General features: G+C 34.1%; 1 protein-coding gene across 2 annotated transcripts in view; it reads right to left on the bottom strand.

Moving 5' to 3' along the window:
- The window catches only part of LOC119634695 (M-phase inducer phosphatase), a 162,400-nt gene that overhangs the window by 41,469 nt on the left and 94,006 nt on the right, over positions 1-26,925 (bottom strand). The window lies entirely within an intron of this gene.

A 26,925-nucleotide genomic window follows, 5' to 3' on the forward strand; every position in this document is an offset into this window, starting at 1 on the left:
GATCTTCACAGCTTGGCTTTCTCAATTCTGGCTGGGCTAATAAAAGATGGAAGACAATGATTTGTCCTTAGATGACTTTTGGGGGACCTTTACAATAATCGCGAATTTTAAGCGCATTACTTATTCATAGTTAAGAGAAAAATTAATCGCCCGGCTAGGTTGCAGCAACTGCAGCACTGTTTCAAATTTTTCCAAACAAAATCATTGCTTTATATGGCGTCAATCTGGTCTTTGTGCAAGTTCATCCATCCTAGACCACCACCATAATTCTTAATATGTGATTCATTTTTTGCCGACTGCTAAGACAGTAGTCAACGTAGTAAAATTAATGAAAATGTTAAGGAAGTGTTTTATTATCTATACTAAATTATTAACTGTGTAATAGTTTTTAATATGGATAATAAAAACACATCCTCAAGACTTTTATTAACTTTGCTACATTTACTGGCCCTCTATTAATTATTATATAGGAGTGTGGTTGTTATCTTTTCTAGTAGCTGCCGCAACATCTTTTATTGACAAGTTCGCTAATATAAAATCACTTATGCACGCTATGTAACAAAAGGAGTTATGTTAGCAGTATGTTAGGTCGGGTTGCCAGGCCTATAATTCACCCCTTTGATCAAATTCTTTATATTCTTTTTGCTCGTCTTCGTATCGTTTCAAGCAGCGATTCGCATATGAAACTTCGGTCCATTCACCATTAGTGGTTTATGTGGTGGCACTGAGACTCTACTCTTCGATTGCTGTTTCTCTGCGCAACTATATCATAATGAAATGAGCCGATCTTTCTCGGTAGAGAGGAACCCCGGATATCGCGTAATATATCAATGGGGTTTTAGTTGCTGAGTTATGTTCTTGGTAGGGTGAATGGAGTAGAGTTAGCAAAATTCACATACCGCTGGATTGTAAATATAAGGGCGGGCCCTTGTATATTACCCAAGTAGTTTTTCAAGTGACCTATTATAGCATAGCAAAAAAATTAAAAGCCGTAGAGGCGGAAATATTTCCGAGTTAGTATTAAAAAGCCATTCTTAGTAAGTCGTAAAGCCGACTACAGTGATAGGAGACAACATAACTGAGTTGGCGAGCAGTAAGACGAATGGACATTTCCAACCTTGTCAAACATGTGCACGTATCTAGCAAGTTTTGAAAATGATAAGAGATGTTCCAGACTCGTAGTTAAGCAATCAATGCTATAAGGCGAAGAGGGATACCTGGAAGTCCATGTTCTAACTACACAATCAATTATCGAATCAAAAAGACAAAAGGTTCGAAAGAAGAAATATCGGAAGAGGTCGAATGATTATATCTATATATGTATATATATATATAAAAGGTAGCTTTCGACTAATTTTTTTGTCCTTTCGCTTTTGAAAGTTTTGCATGGACGAATGTTCAACAAAGAGGTGATCTGTAAACACAATAATTCATATTCAATGTAAAGCAATATATTTTAACGGTTATTCCATATGCCTCGTAATTGAATGGCTTTCAGAAATATAAACACCCTCAATATGACTTTAGCATGCAACATAAATAGAAAAACAACTGCGCGTTTGCATTATATTTTCTCAAAATTTATTCTCAGTTTATTTTTATTCTATTTACTTGCGTGCACACACCCCCTCTTTCTTCATACATATGTAAAAATGTTTTCAGAAAGTAAAGCAAAAGTATTTTCAATGCAATCAATTTCATGAAATGCAACCTTAGAGGTGTTGATTTGCGTTGCTATGACTTTATAGTTTTCAAACATTTCCGTACGTCTGTCCATCAACTTGTGTTTTATATTTTTATATATAGTACATTGACTTATGGCATACACATAAAACAACCCCTTTGATAAATACGAACACTATTCTCAACAACCGCCACACGGGCGTTCTTTTTTCTTTTTTCAATAAATTTTTATTTCATAAATACGTCAAGTTGAACGCTCTCACTAGTTAAAACTTTTATTATAATCGTTTAGACATCTGTTTTTCGCTTTTACTTTCAAGATATAATGCCGGCCGTTAGAGGCTCGTCGATCAATGTGTGAATAATAAATAAAATAATAATTTTGAACAATTTTTTATATCTACCAAGCTAAGCACGCGAAAAGGATCTTTGGACATTCGTAGTCAAGCTTTAACTACGTACCTGTGGGGCCAATCCGTACTGCATTCATGTGGGAGAATGTGACTATATTAAAATTAATTCAGGCGAGCGTAACGAACTAAACTCTTGTCATTTATAATGTACGTAAGAGCGTGCCTTTGCTTTATGGGATCCCCGATCAGAGAAACTCACTCAATTTAGTCATAGATTCATTTATGTTGCTTTGCGTGCAAACTTGCAAGTTGCGAAGGATGGCGTAAATGACATTAGCGGGGTTGCCATAAAAAGACTTTTATATACGTTGGAAAGCAGTAGTTGCAAAGGTACTCTGTTTATTCCCGATTTATTCGATTAGATAAACTTTTTGTTTTCGATGTACTTACACTGTGATCGATGGCACCGAGATACTTATTGTGATATCTGTACTTGTTTTCAATAACAGCAACAGTTGACAAATGTCGCCATAGATTGGATTATGTCCCCTGCCTGCGCGTTACAATATTCCCTCCTTGAAAATATCGAAACGCTTGTCTTTACAAAAATAAACTCAAACTAAAAATACATCAGAGAGATCGTTGTCGTCATTTCAATAGTAATTTCAAATGCATAATAAAAAATTTAAATCATTTAAAATAAAGTGGGGTAAAATTGAATATAAGCGATTGTCGCTGCTTATGTATTTGGCGTGTGCTTTGTTTACATTCCCCCGTGAAACAAAGAAAGAGAGACAAACAAAGACAAATGTTTGGATATTTCATGTTCTATGTTATATTAAAAGAAAATAATTAATATTCTTCTTCTCTGACAAAAATATAAAATATAAAATATTATTTAAGCAATTTGCGTGTTTCCGTTTGAGGATCAACAGACCACCTCTGCTCTTAGCTTTTAGACAACTTTTGTAGTACTTTTCCGTAGCTACTGATTGTGCTGGCTCTTATGAGCGGACCAAATAGATTACAACATACGAGGAAAGGACGGAAGATGGACGGAAGGGGTAATATTCCAAATTTCCTCCTTACAGATCGAATAACAACAAAACTGCGTGTGGCGTATTTTACTCCCTCTCACATTGAATTTAATGAAAATTAATTCCATGAAATTTTCTTACGTTTGCTCTCTCGGCTTCAGGCATATGCCCACCCCATTTTTTATTGAATGAAGCAACTATTTCGTTTAACTATGTACTTGAAATGGTGTTGTGCGCAGCATTCTTAACCGTTATATTGAAATTTATCTTAAATTCCTTTAAGGACCCTAAGTAGCTTGCCTGCATCCTTTTTTCTTTGATAACAATTTGATTTCATTTATAAATTTAGGTCAAGTAGAGAGAAATTAAATTGCGCAGCAATAGAAGTAAGAGTATGATTTAAAATAAAACAATATCCTTAGGAGTAATAAACATTTAAAAAAACATAAAAGTGTCCGCATATGTCCATACAAAGAAAAGCATTAAGAAACACAAAGAAATTTACGATCGATGAACTGTTTGGCCGGCGTTCTTCTTCTTCTTCTTCTTCTTTTTTATATGTTATATATAAAAGAAAGAAAAAAAAACCTTTACATGAAGTTTACATAATAATGTATGTATGGATATGTTTGCGCGATAAGCCAAGAGTTAAATATGCACTCTCATTAGCCTTTTGTGTAATGACAAAAAAAAAAATAACAAAACAAAAGATATGAATACAAATAAATGGCCACTAAAGGCGTAGAATTCTCAAAGAGGACATAAGATAAGAATATACAAAGACATTCAAACCTTCAAAGCGAAAATGCTGTAATTTATTTTCACTTTGCAGCATCTTAACCCTTCCGAGGGACAAGAGCGTACAAAGCAGCGCGCAATAATCCCAACAAAACATTTCCTATTTTCCATTAATAATAAAAAGAAAAATATTCCGCCATACGGAAAATTAGCGGTCTTTCCCTTTGTTCTTTACCGTTGCGTTTGCTCTTGTTGATGATCTTAGATCATCAACCCGTTTGGTTATGCTTTCCCTTGTTCACCTAAAAGCAAAAAAAAAAAAGAATATCTAAAAATATATTTAGTTACCGCTTAATTCTTTTCTTCTTATTCCTTGATAAACGCATCATCATCATCATCATCATCATCATCGAGAAATCTCGTTTTTCCCTGCTCTAACTGCTTTATTTTCCTTCGCATCTCAGTATCGGTGACCTTTATACTAATTGTGTCTACTGGTCCATAAACTTGAAAACAATAAATTTTGCTCTCTTTTATTCCTCGTTCTCGACTGGGCCAGTCGAAGCCAGCTAATCACAATAATGTAAATGCTTAGCTTTAGAAGGGGGGGGGGGGAAAAAAAGCTCCGCACAATAACAGCCCGTTATTATTCAATGGAAGGTAAAAATCTAACGATATTTTAATGAAATTTTATATTTTTGATAAAAAGATTTTTTTTTTTTTTCAGTTTTCTTCTCATTTTCCCTTTAGAAAATTATGAGATGACATTTTTGTTATTTTGACAGGATATCATAATTTTTCATGTAACATTTTTCTTACGCATTATATTCAGTGGCATGTTTATTACGAAAAAAAAAAAAAACGAGGAAAAAATTTGTAAGAAAATCTTATTTAATCATATGTCTGTCAAGTTTTATGATACTTGGAAAAAAAAAAAAAAAAAAAAAAACGAAAAATATCATAAATGAATCTTTTGTTATTGGGACACAATTGAAAGGCGAGACGATGTGAATTGTGCGCAATTTCATATATCATATGTAGTTTGCCAATAAAAGTGAATCGAGAAAGTATTGCAAACGATACGCTTTTTAAATCATTTCGGTGAAGTCGCCTATGATGATATTTCTCCAAAAATCCGTGAGAGAACGCAAGCAGATGAGCCAACCGATTCCCTAACTCTTTTTGAATAAAATTTTCAATTATTGTTAGGTTCGTTATTGCATAATATCGATGTCTCCGCCATGGATCGTAGAATGTTGATAAGATCTCAACGAATCAAGGAAATTGTATTCGGTTGAACGTGAAGCTTCGATACCTATCACAACCTTAAGCCCATATAAGAAAACTGTAAAGTACTTTGGGTGTGAGCATCAACTAGAACCATATGTAGATTTAATGAAAAGAGCGAGCGCATGTTTGATATAAAAGTTTGACAATAGCTTTCCTTGTTTAAATTTTTCGCATGTGTTAATAGCGTCAGTTGGTCAAAGCATTTAAACCTCCACATTGAACCTTTTCAGGCTAAATGGGCAGTAAAAAGTGTTTCTATATATTGTCAAGCATTAGCTTTGGGAGTTGAGCTTCGATTTTCTGGTACCTCGCAGTAGATTCAAATTTCATTGACAGTTAGCAAAATTGTCTAGGCGGCGCTGAACACTTCCCATAAGTGGAATTTTTAGTCGAATTTTCCATCTTTGAATACAATTTGCGGTAAGAGCAGTTCGGGAAAATCGTGACTTAAATTAAATTCTCTCCACGACCCATGGCAGGGAAGTGTGACTCTGTACCATTACACATAACGCTTTATCGCATCAGAACATAATCGCAAGAGTAACAAGCTTCCACAACGTAAAGTCCAAAGTGTCGCAATAATAAATTTCTAATAAACCTTTCTATGTTTAAAAATTTCATTTAATCGTTATAACAACCACAGCAACAACAACAACAATAAAATTCAAACGTAAAGCATTAACTGACAGAATTTTTAGAATCAAAACACGCAAGGAAAAGTAATTCTTACTTACTCTTACTCTTACTACTACTACTACTACTACTACTACTACTACTACTGCTATTATGTGACTGTGACAATCTTTAGCTTAAAGTATTAGCATTAATTGAAAGAACGGAACACTTGAGATGAGAAAGCCAAAGTAGATGTCATTAATGGAGAGACAGACAACCACGACAATTGCCAGGTATTTGTTAAGTACTTTTCACAAATGTTTTCAATCGTTGTATTATTATTATTGTTGTTGTTTTCGTTGTTGTTGTTGTTGTTATTATTGTTTTAAAAGGAGTATTTGTAAAATAACTTTTTATGCTGCTTGAGTATATATTTCCACGATTTTTGTTCTTATTTCAAAAGCTATTCGCGCTGCTATTATCGTGTGTGAATGTGTGCCTTTTGTGTTCATAACAAAAAAAGTGCATATAATAACGCAGTATACGGCAAACACGCATATGCGCGTTAATTCACTTGCTGTTCAAGTTTTATAAAAACTTTATTGAAGAAGCAGAGAAAGGCAAATATGCCTGACTTACTTATGTATGTATGTATGTATGTATGTATGTATGGCTGATCGGTCAGTGCGTACGCGCAGAAGAAGAAATATTTTGCGTGGCTTGTTTTGTTACGGTTTTTAACACTCGCATCTCTTACAAGATCGTTTGTTATCCGAGATGTTTGCCTCAATGTAATCATTTGTTGAACTGCCCCGTCTGTGTGTATAGCCTACAATTGATTTCTGTGGAATTATTGTTAAAGGGCGTTTTCTCAGATATGTGTGGGTTTTTTGCTCCTATATACAATATACACAAATTTCTGGTTTAATACAATTGCATCCTACGTTTGCAGCAAACGCCATACAATCTTTTTGTGACTTGCGCGATGAAAGAGCGCGTTTATGCCCGATGTCTGCGAATATGATCTCTTCCTCTCTCTCTCTTTCTCACTATCTATCTCTTCAAAATAATTACTTAAAATATTTTCAAGTAAAAAAAAAAGAAGTATAAACACAAACATTTATCGGCAGGATAGTTGTTGTAGGCAAGTACGGAATGAGACCTCTTCCCACTGAGCTGAAAAGTAGCTGAATGATATTTCGATATTTTGTGTGGGCTTTGTCCCCGATTCTATGCAATTCATCCTGTTTTATTATGTTATGCTTTATTGTTAAGGAAATTTTTTTTTTTTTTTTTTTTTTTTTTTTTTTTTTTTTTTTAGTATTAGTGGGCGATGTATTTAAAAATTCCGTGTACTGTAAAACAATAAATGCAAAAAAAAATTCATTACGACGAAGGCGATTAAAAATCAATGGAGCGGGTTCACATAAATTCTAATTAATAAATATATATATATCCATCAAACGTTTTAGTCAACACTTCTCTCCTTTATCACTGCAATTCAAATGGCGCATTGGGTGCTCAGGATTTGGAAACGGTTCGGTTGAACTGGATTCGCTCTATACCGGGAAAATTGCTATTGCACTTAACGTAAAGGAAAGTATATAATTTTCAGATTAAGTTCTCTCTCTTAGTTATAAATCTGGGACCGTTCAAGTACCAAGTAGTATGTATATCGGGCATAAATTGTTTTTTCCTTCGTCTTTAATTTCAAAGCATTTCGCTTGATTTCGATTGTTTTTAATATTTTATGTGTAAATATTAGTAAACAAATGGGAGCACAACACCGCACAGCATACATTGTAACCATCGTCGTCATCATTAGGTAGCATCAATGTGTAAATGCTTCTACGTTTATGCTCCATCTGTTGCTGATACACTCTCCGGAATGTAATTTCTTTGCGATTTATTATAAAATTATTTTTTCGCTTTTTTTTTTCTTTTTCTTTCTTGTTTTTTTTTTTTTGTTGTTTTTATACTCTTTGTCACAGTTTCATTATAATTGCTTACTGATGTCAATATAATATATATATAAAAATATATGTGTGTATATAAAGCGTGTCTGTATTTATATGTAATGAGCAGGCGTGACTGCAGGCATACATGTGAAATTGTCGGCATTATTTTTCGAATTTATTGGCCAATTAATTTTATAGATTGTAAAGTTAATACTCTGAGATATTCATTATTAAGCGAGAGCTGTCGCCACTAAACGGCTATAGAAAAAAAAAGAGAAAAAAAACATCCAAAGTCGTTTAAATTAATTCTACGCCCGTTTGCACAAGTTTGCCCGAAATAAAAAAAGAAAACTTATTTTATTTCGTGTATAAGTTAAATAAGGATTAGCTGCTTCAGCGAAATCTCGGTCGAAGAGTTTAGAGTTCAGTTGAAACATGAATGAATGAATGAATGAAATTTTTATACCCTTTTTATGCGATAGAATCGTAGAGTATGTGGGTTGTCACACTTCAGGGCACATTTTCTCGTGAAACTGAATTCATTACGTAGTTGATATGTATGCAGCTATTAGCGCCGAAAGAGAATTGGTGCCAATAACGTTGCGTAACTGTTGATATCTTTGACTTTTATTATCACATTTTATGCCAACTGAATGACAAGTATAAAATGGTTTGGGGCTTGGTCGGCCTCTTCATCACCAATTTCGTGTGGGAATAGCCTTTCTTGCCACACAAGTCAAGTTTTAATTCCTTCTCCGTTATAGCTTGAATAATATTAACCTTTAAATACCGCCTGCTAAATTATTTGCTTATTGCTTTAGCATAAACACTATCAACGGCTTAAGCTTAACAAGACATCTAATCCTTTCAAATTTGTCCTAAGAACACCTCTCAAGTTGGTTTCACAATTGCTCATGCACTGCGGGTAGAGGACAATCGATATTCGGTTCATCAAGAACACTGCCAGTAACTATAGCAATATTCTCTTTTTATACGTCAGGCCTTTTCAATTTTGCCAAGAGATCGATACAAACTTGTTCCCGATTTTTTTTTTTTTTTTACGAGTACAGTTAGCGGTTTATGTTCGGTTATTGCATTTTTGCTTCTTCTTCTTTGGGTCGGTTGCATCAACTAGTTAAAAATTTGCTTTGAGTCTATTACAAAATTTCCAACGCCTCCGACGATTATGACCGACTATAGAGAAGGAATGATGCTATGGCGAAATCAAGAGATACGCAAATATGTAGACGGCGTTCAAATGTTGTTCAAAGGCTTGAAGAAGTACTTAGAATATAACCTTCATAAGAAAAGTGAAAGACAATAAATAGTATGCCCTTGCTTCCTAGGGGAAAAAAGGAGTAAAGAAGGAAGCAACCCTATAGCTCAGAAAGTAAGACCTCGTCCTTTTGATGTTATAATAAACAAGAATGTTTTGAAAATTCCGATTCATGCACTAATTTCTGAACTTATTTGCAGGTGGCTTACGCCCAATTTATTAGAAATGTTACGTCGGAGGAATATTTTTCTTTCCTTTCATTCGCTCCGATTTGATCAACATTTGGAAAGGAAGAGAGAAAATATCGGACATAGAGGCTCTGAGTGATAGCATTCTTGTCCTTACAGGTAGGTGTTACACAAACGCAACAATGCAATGAATGACTTGACGTTCCGATATCGATGATTATAAGATCACTTTGCTTGCTCACATTGAGCTGAAAGAATGTCTCTGACACAATGCGATGAGAAAGTTGCCACTAAGAATTTTTCTTCTAAAGTAATTTTTAATGATATAAAAAACGTTTTCTTTGTCTTTTCGTTTCTTTTCATTTTTACGTCTCTTATATTGTAAATAACTATCAATGTAATGAACTTTTAAAAAGTAAAACGAATGAAAAAAGAAAAATTGTTGGTCGGGCAGGGGCGATCGTTAAACAATCTCCTACACCTAATAAAATTTAACAAATTGTACCTTCTTTCTATGCAAAGACATAGTCCACAAAGCGATCTCTTCATCAGATTACTTTAACGAACTAAAATTTATCATAAAATAATGGAAATCTGACCTTTTATAGACAAGGTTGTATGGGAAGACTTTCAAAGCAATCGCCCATGCGAAACAAAATTTTTAATAGGAGTTGTTTTCGTATTATGACTTGTGTGGGAAGTGGCCGTTGACGAATGGTCTGTTCCAATCTATTTTCAACGAATTTTTTTCTCAGCCGAGAACACGTTAGAATATCAAATACGTGAGTAGACCACACACAACGGATAAATCGACGATCAAGCAAGCACGGAGGCAAGCTTGATTCGATTTAAAAAATAATTCTTAACTATTACTAGTGAATATTACACATGTGCATGTACATTAACTTAATATACTCTGTGCCAGAAGAGGTGCGTAATGGTGTAGTGTGTAAAAGAAAAACAATGAAAATATGCATGGCGGAGTAGAGCGTGTTAAAAGGCAGGCACAACTCTTTGAAGTGGACCAAAAACAACAATTCCTCATAAGTAATAATGGCTTGAAAATTTTACCAAAGAAATGTAAAAATTTCATTCATTATATATAAAAATATGTTCTTTTTGGGAAAGGCTTGAGAAACATAATTTCAAAAGAATATATACCTTCTTCTTCTTGTCAACACTCATTCATTGATAATTCATTCAGTTAAACGCAGCGATCAACTTTTAAAGTTTTTAGAAACTCTGTGACTTGAACTACGTGCTCGTATATCTCTATCTTAAGTTAATGACTTAACTTGTTTATAAAGTTATGGTAAAATGATAAAAAAAAAAATAAATAAAAATAAAAAAAAAAAAACAACGAATCATTAAATCTTTGAGGAATTTTACGAGTCTTTTTCTGTTAAGCCTGGGGTTTGGTTTATTTAACTGGCGATCAGGCGATCTATTCGTTGTAGTGTTATAACATTTTTGTTTTTTTTTTATATCACACCGAAGGAAGAGAAGAATATGCGCGGAATGATGGTTAAATGTCGTTATGCACTACTTATGTGTGTAATACGAATTTTCCAGTATTCTTTCGGGTCTTGTCTCTTTCTTGCTAGTCTTCGTCTTAAAGCTAATTTATAAAAACAAATGGTACCAGAAATTTCAGCAAACAAACCAGTTACCATTTAACATATAACCAAGAGACGATGATTTCAATTCTTGTAGTAGTAGAAAAAAATGATTCTTGCAAGACTTATACGTCGTGTGATAACAAAAAACAAAATCTTTGTCTACGATGGAAAAAACAATAGTTCCCTTTAGCCCTACATTCTTACTTGCTTCCAAGCTTGGTTAAGTGTAAATATAAGATAATACAAAAACAACAAGTGCACGAATCGTTGCTCGCTGCAATAATATATAGGAAAAAAAAAAAAAAAAAAAAAAAACAACAACTATGTTGTAAATGTTGTTTGTTCCTCTTGTTGTTGTTGTTGCATTGTAGATCTAGAGCTGAATTTTCTCTACGCATTTTTACAGCTGATATATTTTCCACGGTCCACACACAAATGCATGAATTAAACATTCATTTAAGCTCTTTTTTTTTTATTTTTATTTTTTCTTTTATTTTTTTATATTTATTTATTTATTCTTACAGTGTTGTGGCAGTGAATGTGTGTAATTTCATATAACGACTTCCGTTCTTTGATGGCTAATTTGCTTTGCTAGGCAAAGGCTTTAAGTACTTAGTCAAGGTTATGTTTTTTCTTTCTTCGAGTTGTTATCGTTGTCGTCGCTATGTTGCTATTGCCTTTTTCCTGTCATTAAAATGCTGTTATTATTATCACCACATTCACAAGCACTTTAGTTTAATATTTAAAACAATTTCTTATTATTCTTAGCAAAAAAAAAAAAAAAAAAAAAAAAAAAAAAATATTTATTATTTATGATCTTTCAATAGTTTTTTTTCATAATTACGTTCCTTATAATTTACGTTGAGTTTATTTTGCAAATTATTTTATCTGGAGCAACGTGGCGCAATTCTCCAATGATCTCATCATGACTTTATACAAATCTTTTTCCTTAGGGCACCTTTTCGAGATTTGTATTTGGATCTCTAGGCGTATGGGATGGGATGAATAGGAGAACAATTCGAATTTCAGTTCAAGTAAATTTCCCACTCAAGATATCAATCAACCTGTGACACAATATACATTTGTTGCACTGTACGCAGGTCGATAACAAGAACCGTAAACCCATCTCAGCTTCCGTATGTGACAACTTTTACGCAAAATAATCGATTATCGAGACAAAGTTAAGCATTTTCTTAACAATATTTTCTAATACGGTCATCTGTATCGGGCGTCTATTGACCTTCAACATTATCGGTGTCCGTACTACAATCGTTTAAAATTAGGGAAACACCAATAAATTGTGAAGAGAAGAGAGCTGTCCGTAATACTTCTCAGGGCTTTAACGACTACTTTTTCTCATCAAAAAGCAATCTTCGATTGAACATGAAATTCGAATACTGTGCGATTATTAGAATATACGCATCATAAGCTATGAAAAGCAATTTCTGATTGACACAATTAGTCCATACGCATAATCTCATAAACGAAATATTTATGTCAAGAACATGAAATTCATATCTACACAAAACATGCTAACCTAACCCTTCACAGTTTTGCGTATTTTGTGATTTCAATTGACCTCTTTATGCACTGAAATGCGCTGATAGTTATCTCAGGATTTCATTTTACTTTATTTGCTTTCTTTAAATCGTATTTCTATATATAAGTCCCCTTCGTTTTTCTATATCAAAGAAAAATATTTGATTTTCTCCTTTGTTGATATTTTGCTGGGATGCAATTATTAATATTAAAATGCCGGTTCCCTACCCATGTCTTTACATATAGACGACATCATTCCAGACTTTTAATTCATTGGCAGAAGTTGCAGAGCCGATCTCTCAGTCTCAAAGGTTACTTCTTCCATGAAGCTGTATTAATTAATTTGTTTTTTTTTTTTTTTGGAAATGCTTTTGAACAAACGTAACCACTTTTCAAAGAGATCCGTTAGTGTATTAAAAGGGCAAGAAATCAACAGGACAGTCAACCACTTCCCATCGGACATTTGTTTGTCACAAGCAACTTTTTCGTAGCTCTTGAGAAAGATTTTGAAATTTTCAAGCAAACAATTTTTTGGCCTCCAAGTATGTATTAAGCTAATTAAAAATTACAAAAATTCGAAAAATATACAATGTGTTCGCATTATTAACTGTAAGACGTGATATATATCAAATTAGAGTAAGAGAAGTTCGTGTGCAGATCGCATTTGTTCGAAGAAATCGCATTAGTTATGTTTGATTATTGATTTAATGAATTTCGAAAACGTAAGCACAGCTTTCTATCAATGCATCGGGCAAGGCGGCAAGCATAGGGCAATGAAACACCAACCAAAGTAATATACTTCCACAACATCATCTACAACTACAAATATGATAAGTAAGTAAGTAGGGTAGATATGTTTATGTAGCATCATCATTCATTTACTTTACGACTAAACGAAACGAGAAAGTCAAAAGAAAAGGAAAGAAAAAAGGAATTCAAACGTAAATGAAGGCAGCAAGCCGCGCAACTGTGAGAGTATTCGAGGAGCTGTGGTAGAGTAAAGCTTTTAAAATTTAAAGAGAAATGCCGACACACTCTGGCTGTCAATTGTTTTGGCAAACAAACTGAAATATTGTCCACACAGTTAAATGAGAAAAACGCTTAATTAACATGAAACGAAGATTTTATTTAGATACGTTTCATCGTCTTCTTTCGTTATACTAGAAAAGGAGACTTGAAAGTGCATTAAGTAACGACATAAGTGTGAGATTAAGTTCAGGTTGAATGAAAATAATAAACAATGGCTTCCATTATTTTTTTCATTTTATTCATTCAATGTCATTGCGAGCTATTGAGAACGAAATGAAGTTCGTCTCTTAGTACCTAGTAGTGTAGTAGTAGGTCAGATAGATATGATTTTCACTTCTCATATGTCTTTTATATTATTATATATACATGTATATACAACATATTTTTTTTCCCTTTTTTTTTTTTTTTTGTATTCATTTTTATTTATATATACGGCAACAAGTTCTATTGGCGCCCGCGCTCTTTTTTGGCTTGGTTACGATAACACAATAATAACAACAAATAGAGCATCCCATTCAGGTTTGAATAACCCCGATAAGAATGAATGGTAAACTGATTTTGACATATAAGTTGTAACACACACTTGACTTGGTACAAGTTCAGAAGAAGGGGCTTTTGTTCTTCGAAACATTCGTCCCCTGAATATTAGTATATGAAAATCAAATTTAGTCCATTTAAGAGAGAGATGCATTATTAGTCCTTCAACAACGTCTACGTTTTCAAAAAATTCCCCTAACTTTACCCAGGCGCGAAATTTCGATTTAATTCACTCATTTCTGTTCGTCTATTTCTCTGTCTTTTTTTTTGGAGGTCAAGTTCAGTTTGCATTACTCGGGAAGGCTCGTTCAAAGGCTCTGAAAACCGGGAAATTCTAATTCGATTTAACCTAATGGATGCTTTTCCATTAAATTTTATGAGCAACTTCCGTTCCGTTCGGTTCCGTGCCCTATTACTCTGAAATACTCATAGAAAATACTACGAGATTTGATTTTTCACCGCCGCGTCCACCTGTCCACCTCTTTCTAGAAATCTGATTTTGCTTTTCTTATGAGAAGGTACTCGTACGCGCGAAATTCTTATTCGATTCGACGGCACCTGCCCTTTCGTCTGTCCATCTAAGTACTTTTAAAATTCTTTCAGACAGACACTTAGACATGGCACTTATTCACTCAACTCCCAGCTATTCGAAACTAAGAAACTAAGTAAGCTCCGCTTAGCATAACCGTAAAAGTGGATTAGTGTCCGCTAAATTACAAACCCGATACGGATTTGAATTATAAAATTTTTACAATCGAATTATTAGAGGCATTACTCAAAAACTTTATGATCAGCAACAAGTATTATGCACTAAGATGATAGCAACAGATACGCAACAAAGTGTTAAGCCCCGGAGGTCAAAAAAAAAAAAAATAAATAAAAATGAAAAAATATCAATTTGAAAATTCTAATTTAAAGTCGTTTTAAAGTGTGCATTTTTTACCCCGTTTGTTATTTGTTAAGTACGAAACCGAACAGAAATTGTTCGACCAAAAGATATAACAAAAAAAAAAAAAAAAGAAGAAAAATGAAAAACATCAACCAGTGTAGTTATAGTGGTTTTTGAGAGCTTATGTAAACTAGGCATCACAATAGTAATCGTCATTGCTCGTGATAGAATTTTTTAAACAGAATTTCACACTTGTGTACATATTCACAATCATATTTCAATGTATTGGTGTATTATTATTAGTGAAGTACTATACGACGTAAATACAAAGTTCGTGTAATCATAAAAATATATATGTTTTTACACATAACATCATACGCAATGACTTTACATATTCAATTAGCTTTTCGGTTGAATGCCTCGTAATCATTTCAGATTTTTCATAAAAACGGACCTGTAATTATTTTCATTTCATCTTTGCACAGAGGGTCATTAAATTATTGTTTCGAAAGAAAAGGAAAAGGAAAGCAAAGAAAAAAAAAACAAATGAAATAAAAATTAAACATGTATTTAATCCCTGATGACAAAATAGTTTTGCAATTTTCTTACTCGTTAGTCGTGCGTAGAATGCGGTTTGAAAAAACTTTATGATTAAAAAGATTCACTTATGGGGTTCTCTCTAACTCTAAGTATAGTAATTACATAGTACATCCTTTAATCATCACGACAATGTCTAATAATCAAAGCATCAACAGCTTGAAGAAGAAAATAGCATCATCAGCAAAAAGCAAAACTAAAACGCTGCGCTCTGAAGAGTTCAATCAACTTAGTTCATTTCATAATAACTCCGTGCAGGAATACAACAAACATATTGCTACCCATTAAGGGCCTGTGCACATATGATAAAATATATGCGTGTGCGCAACTATGCTTACAAACATGCATTTCTTAGTATAAATCTGCATCATTTTGCTCGGATCCATTCCAAGAGTTGGAGTTGAAAAAAAAAAAAAACAATAAAAGCAGAAAATGCCTCTAAATCGTCTACAATTAGAATTGCAGAGAAATAAATGTTATTGTGTTGCATAGAATATGTGCATGTTGCGTGTACGTGTGTGTGTGTGTGTGTGTGTGTGTGTGTGTCTGTGTGAAAACATCCTGCCTTAAATGTGCAAGTAATTGTTTAACTATAGCTATAAAAAATGAAATAAACATAAGACAAAAAAAAATAAATAAATAAAATAAAAGAAAAACAAACAATTATGAACGTGGGGTGGAAAGGAGAAAAGGGTTGATGGTTGGGGACCATAGAGCAATGGGCAGGTGGGGAGGGGGAGCATTAATGAACTTGAATTACATAGAAAACGGCCTGTAAGAGTTGAGTTTACAACTTTGTGCAGCAGCATAAAACCCTAGATTTCTCACAACGACACACATACACACAAACACACACACCCGTATATATATATAATATTCGTTATTTTGTATGTAAGCAAGCTGGCAGGCAGAGTGTGACATGAAATAAGCCACAACTGACAGACAAATGGGGGAAACAAGAACAACAGCAATGGCATCACCAGGCATAAGAGAACACATCACAGGCCACAAGAATGCAAAACAAACTGAACGACGACACTAAACTATTCTAAGGTTCAAGAAACTCTATACAGAAGAGAACTAATATGCTCTCAATAATTCTGTACTGGTACTAAAAGTTGATATACCATATCTATATATATACATATATATGTATATATAAACATTGTACATTAGTCGTTTAAAAGATGCCGGAATCCCCATTATTTTTATACACAAAGTCCATATGGAATAAAAGCCGAAGAACGATCCTCTCCGTAATAAAAAGAAGAACATTGTAGCGTGGAGCTCTACATTTCAAATGAACTGAAATCCCGGAGAAAATGATGAAAAATAGTAAAAATAGTACCGCATCATATATGTATACGCGTTTACAGTCAAAGGAAAATGTAATAAATACAAATACCGCCGCATAAGCAACAAAACAAAACAAAGACAAGAAGAAGAAAAAGACGAACAAAAAGAAAACATTAGCATCAAAAGGCGTGCCCATCTGAAATAGTTTTCTTAGGAAATATAGTGTGCAGTGTTGCAGTAACAAAAGCAGCCAAAGGAAGCTGGAGTCATTGGCTAATAATTACATATGAATTAGTCAGTCATTGTGTGAGAGCCCCCCACTAGTCGCCCCTTTACATGACATTTGCTTTTCAACGCGACTAGGAATGTATTTATATGCATGCGCATATACAACTTATGTCTTTGTTGTCGCCCGATAATTATACAACAAACACGCTAGCATTTATAACAACATTCTGAACATAATTTCCCTTGGTGAAGATAATATCTCTTGATGAACTCAAATAGGGTTTTCGAAACATATATTAAAGTATGAAAAGTAGAGAGTAGAAAATAGAAAGAGACAAAGAATGCACACAAACTGCCCTAAATGTTGTCATGTTATCGCAATCATGTCTGCAGAAAGATGTTCAACCGCAACACCGGCCCGGCCGTCTGTTTAATGTCAAATTAATGGAAATTAATTTATCTCAACTCACGAACAAACTCATACACAATAACACGCACGTGAATACATCTATGATGTTAGAAATTAAAAGCTATACATAATAGTACATAGCAGCATGTAATTCTGCATAAGTGTGGGTGTGGTCGAGATTGTAAATGCTTTTAATTGTAATCATTTTTTTGCACCATAGGCTCCTCTGTAGGGTAAATAAATCTTTAATTATTAAGCAGTATAAAAAGTATTAAGCCTTTTGGTTTAAGCGTTTACGTGAATCAATCAAGAAAAATAGCTGTTGTTAATGCTTTAATTACCCCTAGGGAGGGACTTGGCGAAAAAATTTTAACTTGACGATGCATCTCCGAATAATAAAGCATCGTTCACAGGAATTGTGCAAGGTTCGTGAACGAACCTTGCAAGACTATCTTGGTAAATAGACAGTTCTTCCTTAAATTTAATAATAAAATAGGGGAACGCTGTGCCCGCCCTCGTTCAAATAATGTCATTATTGTAAACATAGTGGACAGAGGATCGAAAGGAGGACTAACTTTTAATTCCATTAATGGACCGGTGTTATTGAAATCTATCCCCGACCGCCCTGTGGCGAAGATCGGAATATTGCTATTCCGCTACGTTCGGTAAGTTGAACAGATAGCTTCGCTGACAATGCTCAGTGGAATGTAACGAATGTGTGCAGCACAGTTTGGAAAACGTCGATAAGAACAGCTTTACGCTGAAAAATCGACCTGGGATGATTTCTAAGACAAACTGCTAACTATCAACGTGACTTGGACCTGCTATGAAACGTTAAAGACGGCGGAAATCATTTTGCGAACAGCGATCTCCGGCTCGGACACCTCCCGCCTTCGAGCGTGACAAAATGGCAATTATAAGAATCATGAGCTTAATTATTGACGGCGATCCAAACAATATCCTCTGCCTGCTATTCATATTTATCAAGCGGATGAAATTTGTGATTAAATTTTAAGAAAAAAAAAAGGCTTAAGGAGCGCATAGTGTCATCGCAAATCGAATGAGTTCGGAAGCAGCAAATGATGCCTCCGTAAAAACTCTGTTATAGCAAACATTTCTAATCGAATCACTGACACTTTAACCGGCTTTTATCTCTTCATAGTAGTTGATGGGTATTCAAAAGTCGCTTTAATGCATTTACAGCTTTCTTATTAATTTCTTTACCTCAAATGGTCATCGTCATCATCGTCATCATCATCATCATCATCATCATCATCATCATCATTAGCATTCTCATTATCATCATATTATCATCATAATTATTGTATGTGTTGCATTAAACTAACTTCTCCTCTTCGGTCCATTTCAAGTTCCCACGCCAATACATTGCTTTTATTTTCATTATCTACTCTTCCATACTCACACACGTAAACAAAATATTCATTTATTCTTTCATTTATGCTTGGGGTTTTCGTTATGTTTATGTAGCAAGCAATAATGTTTTCATTGTGGCACAGCGAAAACCACAAACAATCATTTAGTCATTCGGTTAGTCAGTCAGCCAGTCATTCAGTTACGTCAGTTAATCTGCCCAGTCGATCAGCGAGCGAGGCAGCCACGCCAACCCAAAGCACTTTGCAAATATTTAACATTCTGCGTAAATGATAAACAACTATTTCACACCAACACGCAAAACAGCGCCTAGCGTACGTCTGATCTTCACATTATTTATCTTTTGCGTACGCACACATCTACACTTATCTATATATATATGTATGTTCAAACATACTTTTACTTTAAAATATGTGTTTTTAAAATCATACGCAAATAATGCTTGTACGAATTATTACGAAACTGTTAACTTTACCGGTCAGAGCGGTTAAAGAGTAGGAAGGAAATAAAAGGCGAGATTAATACCCTAAAGGAAGATAGACACGATCTCTAAATTAACTTAACTAAATTAGTAAACTGAGTAAGGGGTAAGGGGCTCCGGCTACCCTCCCTTGTCTGTCATTTCGAAATCATTAACGTGCATGGAAGCTATATAACTTAGTGGTTATATGCAAAGATTCCTGATTCCCTAGTAGATTAACGAGCTTTCGTTTCTCTTTTTTAACTAACTTCAGACCCATGTCTCTTGTGCCAGCTTCTAATTTTTCGAGATAGTTTCAATCTGCCAAATGGATCGGAATATACCTCAGTTGAGTTTCTTAAGATCGTTCAGCTGTCGGCCGCAGACGTGAGGCGTAATTTCGAAACGGGCATAATGTCTCCATAATTGTATGCGTAACAAATACAATAAAAGTCACCGCGAACAGGAATCAGTGCAGGTTACTTCTACACTTGACAATGGTACATGTACATAGCTTTATATGTGACCAAGGGAGGCCACCCCCCCCCATCACGCTATGAAGCTGTCCCTAAGCATACATTCAAGCTGAGCACGACTAGTAGCAGTGCGCGGACGTCTACCTGCAAGCTTTTGCCTAAAAGCCGAAAAGATGTAAAAACACGATTGAAAACCATTACTAAGCTGATATTATTTCCGCTAGCGGCCCTGTGCAGGCACTTATCACTTAATCTATAGCAACGCTTTTGAGAATCATCGGAAGGTTTTGTAATAAATTCATTCACCTCCAAGGGTCAAACATTTAATTTACGATTTATGGCAGTTTTTGACTCTCGAATATCTCGAGATAAGAAGCAAAATCTCAACAAAAATTCAAAAAATATATGTAAAATGTAATACACCATGAAAACAATGATAACAATAATAATAATAATAATATAATGATCATAAAATATACAATTAACAATAATAATAATAATAATAATAATGATGATGATACAATAACACATTTATTGCTATTACTATTATTATATATAATATTGCCGCTATCACACATACATACATCATCATTACTACTACTACTATTACTTGCGACTTTCTTATTACATTAGCAACTTTACAGATTTATACAAAGTATATATAAATAATAGTAATACACAAAATGCATACAAGGAGCAGACAGAGAGAAGAAAATTGAGACAATACTTGACGACTTTGAATGCATATTCATTAAAAATAGACGCAACAATCGCCGCAGATGATTACATTTGTTGAGTTATTATAGTTTTGAACATCAAATAATCATAAAGTTGTAACATTCAAATTACTTTAACGAGGCAATAATGACAATAAGGGAAATACGTTATAATAACAATAATAATAATAATAATAATTGAAATAACACACAATAATAAGAAGCAAAGCAACGCAACGCAACCGACCATCTTTATTACTAATTAATAAATTGTGATCAGCGACCGAACGGTGAGCCTTAACAACATTGCACCGAGACACTAAGAGAATAATGCCACCACAGCCGAGCAACATCAACCGTCACTACCATTACCCATTAAGCATAAGCATTGTATAAGCATTGGTTGGGTGCCTCGCTTAAGTAAATGATATAAAACTAATAATTTTATGGCGCTTAAAGCGTTAAGGAAAAAGAAGAAGATAACCCAAGTGTTGTTGCTTTTCTCTGTTTTCCTTTTTTCCTTTTTCTGCTTCGTTGTTTGTTGGTTTTGATGTTTTGCAAAGTTTAACTTAACCCTAAAGGATCCGAAGCAAAAAAAAAAAAAAACTTCATTTATGCATTTTTTTAAGAAATCAATCAGATCGAATCTTAGATACCTATCATAGGACCACAAAGTTTGCGTATTTTAGTTGCGTTACACATTAAAACGCTTACTCTCTATTTCAAATTGTAATCAATTTAAAAAAGCAAAGAAAAAATACAACAAAAAGCAAAACAAAACGGATAAGTGAATATATTTCTGTGTCAAACGAACTCATTAAAGCTCTTAATTATACTTAAATGATATGTTCACACACAAAGTAATGAGGGGAAAACCAAAAAAAAAAAAAAAAAATTAAAAAAAAAAAAACAACAATTTGATGAAAAAGTTGCTTTCTGTTCAACACACAACGGCATGCAGTATAAAACATCTACGGAGAAATCAATTGAAATTTTTCACAATCAATAGCACGCACAACAATCGAAAATATCATATATTAATAAACTCGTTGCGTTTGTGACAATAATAAGTACAACGGAAAATTGCCTTAATTCCATATACTTTATCCCTTTATCCCATTTATGCGGTGACTTGTATATCAAAATGTGTGGATTCTTTAATGGCTATCCTGTAGGCCTTGGCTTGGCTGTTTCTTCCTCCGTGCTTGCACGTAGAGAGCACATATTTTCCACAAAACATTCTTGTGTACGAAAAGCGAATCGTGTTCCAAATCTGTCCTTATTCGCTCCTTGTGACTCTAATCTCCATCGACAATATCCTAATAATGGTCAGATAATTATTTAGGAGGAAAACATAAAACATGGAGGCACTGACTGATTCGCTCTTTTTCCAACCACTTGTAACATAAGTACGAAAAGGTAGTGACCTCTGTGAGGTGATGGATGTTGAAGATTCATTATATCGCTGATGATTCCTCAGCTTGTTCTGCTTCACATTGTCCTGTAGTGCATTTCTTTCGTTTATTATTATTGTTTTTTGTTTTTTTTTGTTTTTTTTTTTTTGGGTTCTGAAAACAGTTTAAAGAGATTCTTTCACTATAATCAGCAATGGATGGGTATTGTCTGCCGCCTTTATCTGCTGTGGTAAGTTGGTTGACTCTTGTTCAAAAATCTTTGTATGCATGTACATGCGTATGAATTTACCACAATTTTATTTAAATACTTTGAAAAAGTAAAGAAATATGGGAAGTATACCTAATATTTAGAAAGGTTTACAAACACAAAGGTAGACGAGAGACGATTTTTATCTTTGGTATTAAAACATTTGCATAGCATTTGTGGGATCCACAAACTTATTTAAGACAAGGAGGATTTCCCCTTAGATTCCCTTGTAGTTCCTACAACAAATTTCCTTACGAAATATGTAAAGCGTCTCTCTCTCTCTCTCTGGAAAGTCTTTGAGGTTGGGGGGCAGCATGCATCCATGGAAATTTACTTGGCTTGTTGGCTGATTTCTGTCTTCCAATTTTTCCCGATTTTTTATTTTATTTATTCGATCAACGTGCTATAGGAAGTTTCACTTCAATCGTATGTGGCTTCGTGTGTGCTAACTAAAATTATTTGTAAACTATGTTTGATGGTATTTACGTATATCTCCACAAACTCCCCACCGAATATCGGTGCTTTGTAAGATCGACTATCTTTGGGTGAATGGTTGGGTTGAATGGCGGTTATGTGAAATACCATTAAATCGTTCAGTAGGTAGGATTGTCGGTTGGCTGGCCGGCTCTTGGTTTTGTTTACTTGGTTGAATGGCTGGTTCTTTAGTTTGCTCGTTTGTGTGTGGATGTTCCTTGGAATGCAGAAACACAGGTTTTCTTTTCTCATTGTCGTTGTCGTCATCGTCGAAGTGGTCTTCGGTTTCTTCTTTTTTTTTTTCTTTTTCATTAAGTTTTTGTTGTTGCTTGTTTCAGTTGCAGTCAGTAACTTGAACGATTCCCAGGAAAGAATTATAAATTCATTTGCAATGGTCAGGCAACGAAACAAGTTCAGAGTTGTTAGGAACGGATGCAGAGAGTCGAATGCATTTCAGCAGAAACGATTTTAAGGTTTTTGGCCTAAAGGCTAATGAGAGCGTAAAATGTCGCCGCCGCCGCTACCACCCAATAAGTTAAGTAACTCTTTACAGACTGGAATCATAACTTTATATGAAGGAAATCCTAATTAAATAGCTTTTATACCCTACGCTCCTGGGTATTTCTTCCCGCCTCTTTATATGTACATTTATATGTATGTATGTACGTATGTATGTATGTATATATATATATATTTAAACACACGTGTGTGTGTGTGTGTGTGTGTGTGTGTGTGTGTGTGTGTGTGTATGCATTTCTAAGTGTATTAGACCACTTAACACCAAAGAAAGAGTATATAAAGCATACAAAAATTCTTTTGCTTCTTAACTGTGTACGCAGAGTAATCATCTCTCAGCTCAATTTCTAAAAAGTTACTAACGTATTAAGACGAGATTTGGCGATCGAGAGAGAGATAGAGAGTATGAATAGCGAAAGAGTAAGAGTGGGATTGGAAGAAAGAGAGTCGTAGTCGTGGTGATTATAATAGGACTGGTTTTTCATATAGCGTTCTCAAATTTTTGGCGCCAAAATTTCTGGCGGCAATATGTTGTTGTTATCACAACCGGCATAATCAGCCAGTCAGCCAGAGTCTAAAAGATCACAGAATCACATAATAGCAGGCAGGCATTTGCATATACATGCACGAAAATAAGTGGGCATTTATGTGTGGGGGTCCAATTTTCAAGTTATCCATACATATAAATATTATGAGCACCAGGATTGACATAAAAAAAAAAAAAAAAAAAAAAAATTAAATCAAGGTGATTTAAAGGGTTTATTAAAGAACACCCAGTTGACCAAAAAAAAAAAAAAAATATCCTACGTGCATCAAAAACGCAAAATATGTTCAATGTGATCTACTTTTGATAGTCATCACTAACTCACGTGAGAGTGTAGTAGACTAATTATCTTACTTTACTTTTATAGGAAACCTTTCGCATACTGTTCTTCTTAGAGTTTTTACAAGTTTTTAAACGAAACAAAGCTGTTTTCTCCTGTTCGTGTATTAGCGAAGAAAATTGAAAGTTCACACCGACACATCAAGCAATCAGAACCTAGAGGGTCAAGTAAGGAAGTTCGGCTTCTCTCTCAATCGCTTGCACATAGTCCAGTCTAATATATAAAAATTAACAGATTTTACTAGTTGTGCCAGTTTTTGTAGAGTTGAGATGAAATCCTGAAAAGTTGAAAAAAAAAGTCCAACAACAAGTCGCCACTTAATAAACGTGACAACTTCATATACTGATGAGAAATATAGCATTTGTACGGCTTGTGTGTACGTGTGTATTATGTAACAAAAATTTCAGCAATTTTGATCGCTGACATGTATATTGTCTTCCTGGATATATTTTTTAACAGCTCTTATGGGAATGAATCTTAAAAACACCAATAATAGGCAGCAGCAACTAATTGTTTGGAATTTGTGAAAAATGCCTACTGATGAATGTGTTAGGAAGGCATTACTCTCACTACAGTCTACCATTGATATTGAATAATTGACACAGTTTCTCAATTCCCATAATATAACGCAGATTTTGTTTGGGCAGACCACACACAAAAGTATGCAAGAAGGAAAACATTTTACAAAAGAATAATCATAATCCGCCAGACAAATTTTTCTCCACCACTTCAATCAACGTCTACCGCAAACTAAAAATCTTTTAATTACAAAAAATAATTACATTATAACCTTTATGTGGAAATATTGAAGCGTATATCCTTCGCAAAGTGGAAACAGAAAACAAAGTACTTAGCAGTGAAACTCACTCATTTATTTCATCAATTTCAGTCATTCATTCATTCATTCATTCATACACAATTATATCCTAATTAAGCTGTTAAAGCAAACCGATGACACATTTATAATATAATATGAAAACCATCCACAAATAGCAAAATAATATATAATCCACCACTCATTTCCAGAAGAGAAGTGGGCACTTTTCGTTACTTTGTCCTCTATTAGAGGCTAACCATATCACACATGACAGCTTGGGATGCTAAGCATTATAAAATGTGCATTGGTTAGCTAGCCATAGATTCTGAAGGGGGTTTTGCAGTAGAAACATGTTATGCTTTCGAGGTTGAACACTTGCCATAACCTCACAAATATGATTTGCGTAAAGAGAAGATAGTCAGAGAGAATGGATTTTGGGAAATCTCTATGTTACTAGCTTTCGAAGACTACTCCAAGAGTAATCAAATCAAAAGCTTAAGCGTCAGCGAAACGCCTTGCAAAATTTTGCAAATCGGTCATAACCTCAAAAGTGACCAACTAACTCCTTCGACTTTTAGAAAACCAAACGTCAATAAAAACTCGACTATTGTTACGAATTTTAGTACTTTTGTTTTAAAATTATTTTCGTTTGTTTTGCAAAAATCGGGAGGCATGCCACAAAAGTACGTTGTAGGCTATGATACATATTAAGTTTCAAATTGAACTTACCTATATCCACTCGCTAGTTTGTCTTTGCTTCCACCCATTCATTCCTAGGTTCCTTTTCTCTAGCTGATCCATTCATCCATCAATTCATCCGTCCGTCTGACCATTTGTCTGTTTCCTCGCCCGTCCACTTATTCACTACTCTGTTCATCGACCATTAGTCTGCTTTTAAAACTGTTTCATTCGTAAAAACGTAACTGGAACACTATCAATTTAAAAGTAGGTATAGCCGACGACCTGCAAATACGTCTGTAGATGCTAATAAGTGGAAAAATCCGCATTAGCGCTGTTAGAAACGTAACTTGCGGTCTATAGAAGATATTAAAATTTGCGATTGTCTAAAAATTTTGCTACCACGATCCCTTTGCCCAGAATAAGAAATTCGCCCCCCCCCCCCCCCAACCCCACCCCCCATAATTTGGATCCCATTGACAAGTTCAGTCATTAAAAAATGCTTTGAAGTTTATAAATACTTGTTAGTTAGGCTTGCTTTATGGACCATCATATCATGGTTTTCCAACATTTCCTATTTTTTATTGGTAAGAAATAAAAGAAAAGAAAAATCTCTTTGTTTACACTTACTATGCGGCGCAATCACTTATTTTTCACTTTGTGGGAATGACAACGAAATTTATTTATTTTGAATCTTAAAATTTTACCATTCACTTATAAACCAGTCGAAGATCCTAACAAAAAAAAAAAACAAAAATTTAGTGTTTTTACCCGACCAAGATAAAAAACAATATTAACAGCAGCAACAACAATTTTTAGGATATATATGGACATCAAAACCCACACAGAGAGTGTGCAATGTGAACTCCAAAATCCGATGGTAGTGAGAACAAGTATTAAAAAAAAAAAAAAAAAAAAAAAAAAAAAAAAAAAATGAAAATTATGATGAAATTCTTGGAAATGTGAATTTAATCTCTGAGTAAGAGAAGAAAAGAAAATGAAAATGAAAAGAGGAAAAAGAGATTACAAAATACACTAATAAATAAACGGGACAATTACTCTCACATACATCGAGATACAAGCTTACATACAAACAACAAGGCGCTAGTGAACTTTGCCGCCTTCTTAAACTGAACTCCATTGAATATGAACGAACAAATCGAACATTCAGATAAATTTCGGATTTGATTTGTGATCTGTTATTATACTCAGTGTTGGTCTAATGCTACAAAAATAAAACAATAATGGGATACCAACCAACAACAAAAATGATGGCATCGAAAACGATTTTCAGAAAAGAATTTTTAAGAGAATGTTTCTCTTTAAAAACAAATGAAAATTATTCAATCACTTTAGGTCGGACATATAAATTTTCAATTTGTTCATTATTGGCGGCAGGGGTCACACGTTGAAGTTTACGATTTGTTTTTCAATGGGCATAGGACAGGTTTCATATATATGCCGCCTTACTAGATACATACGTGATAAGTATGGTATCTTGTAAGGATTGGTTGGTTGAAGGTTAATTAGGCTCGATCAAATCATTAGTTTATGGCCGAGTTGGCAGTT

Source organism: Glossina fuscipes, unplaced genomic scaffold (assembly GCF_014805625.2).
Source record: "Glossina fuscipes isolate IAEA_lab_2018 unplaced genomic scaffold, Yale_Gfus_2 3, whole genome shotgun sequence".
Classification (NCBI taxonomy): Eukaryota; Metazoa; Arthropoda; class Insecta; order Diptera; family Glossinidae; genus Glossina; species Glossina fuscipes.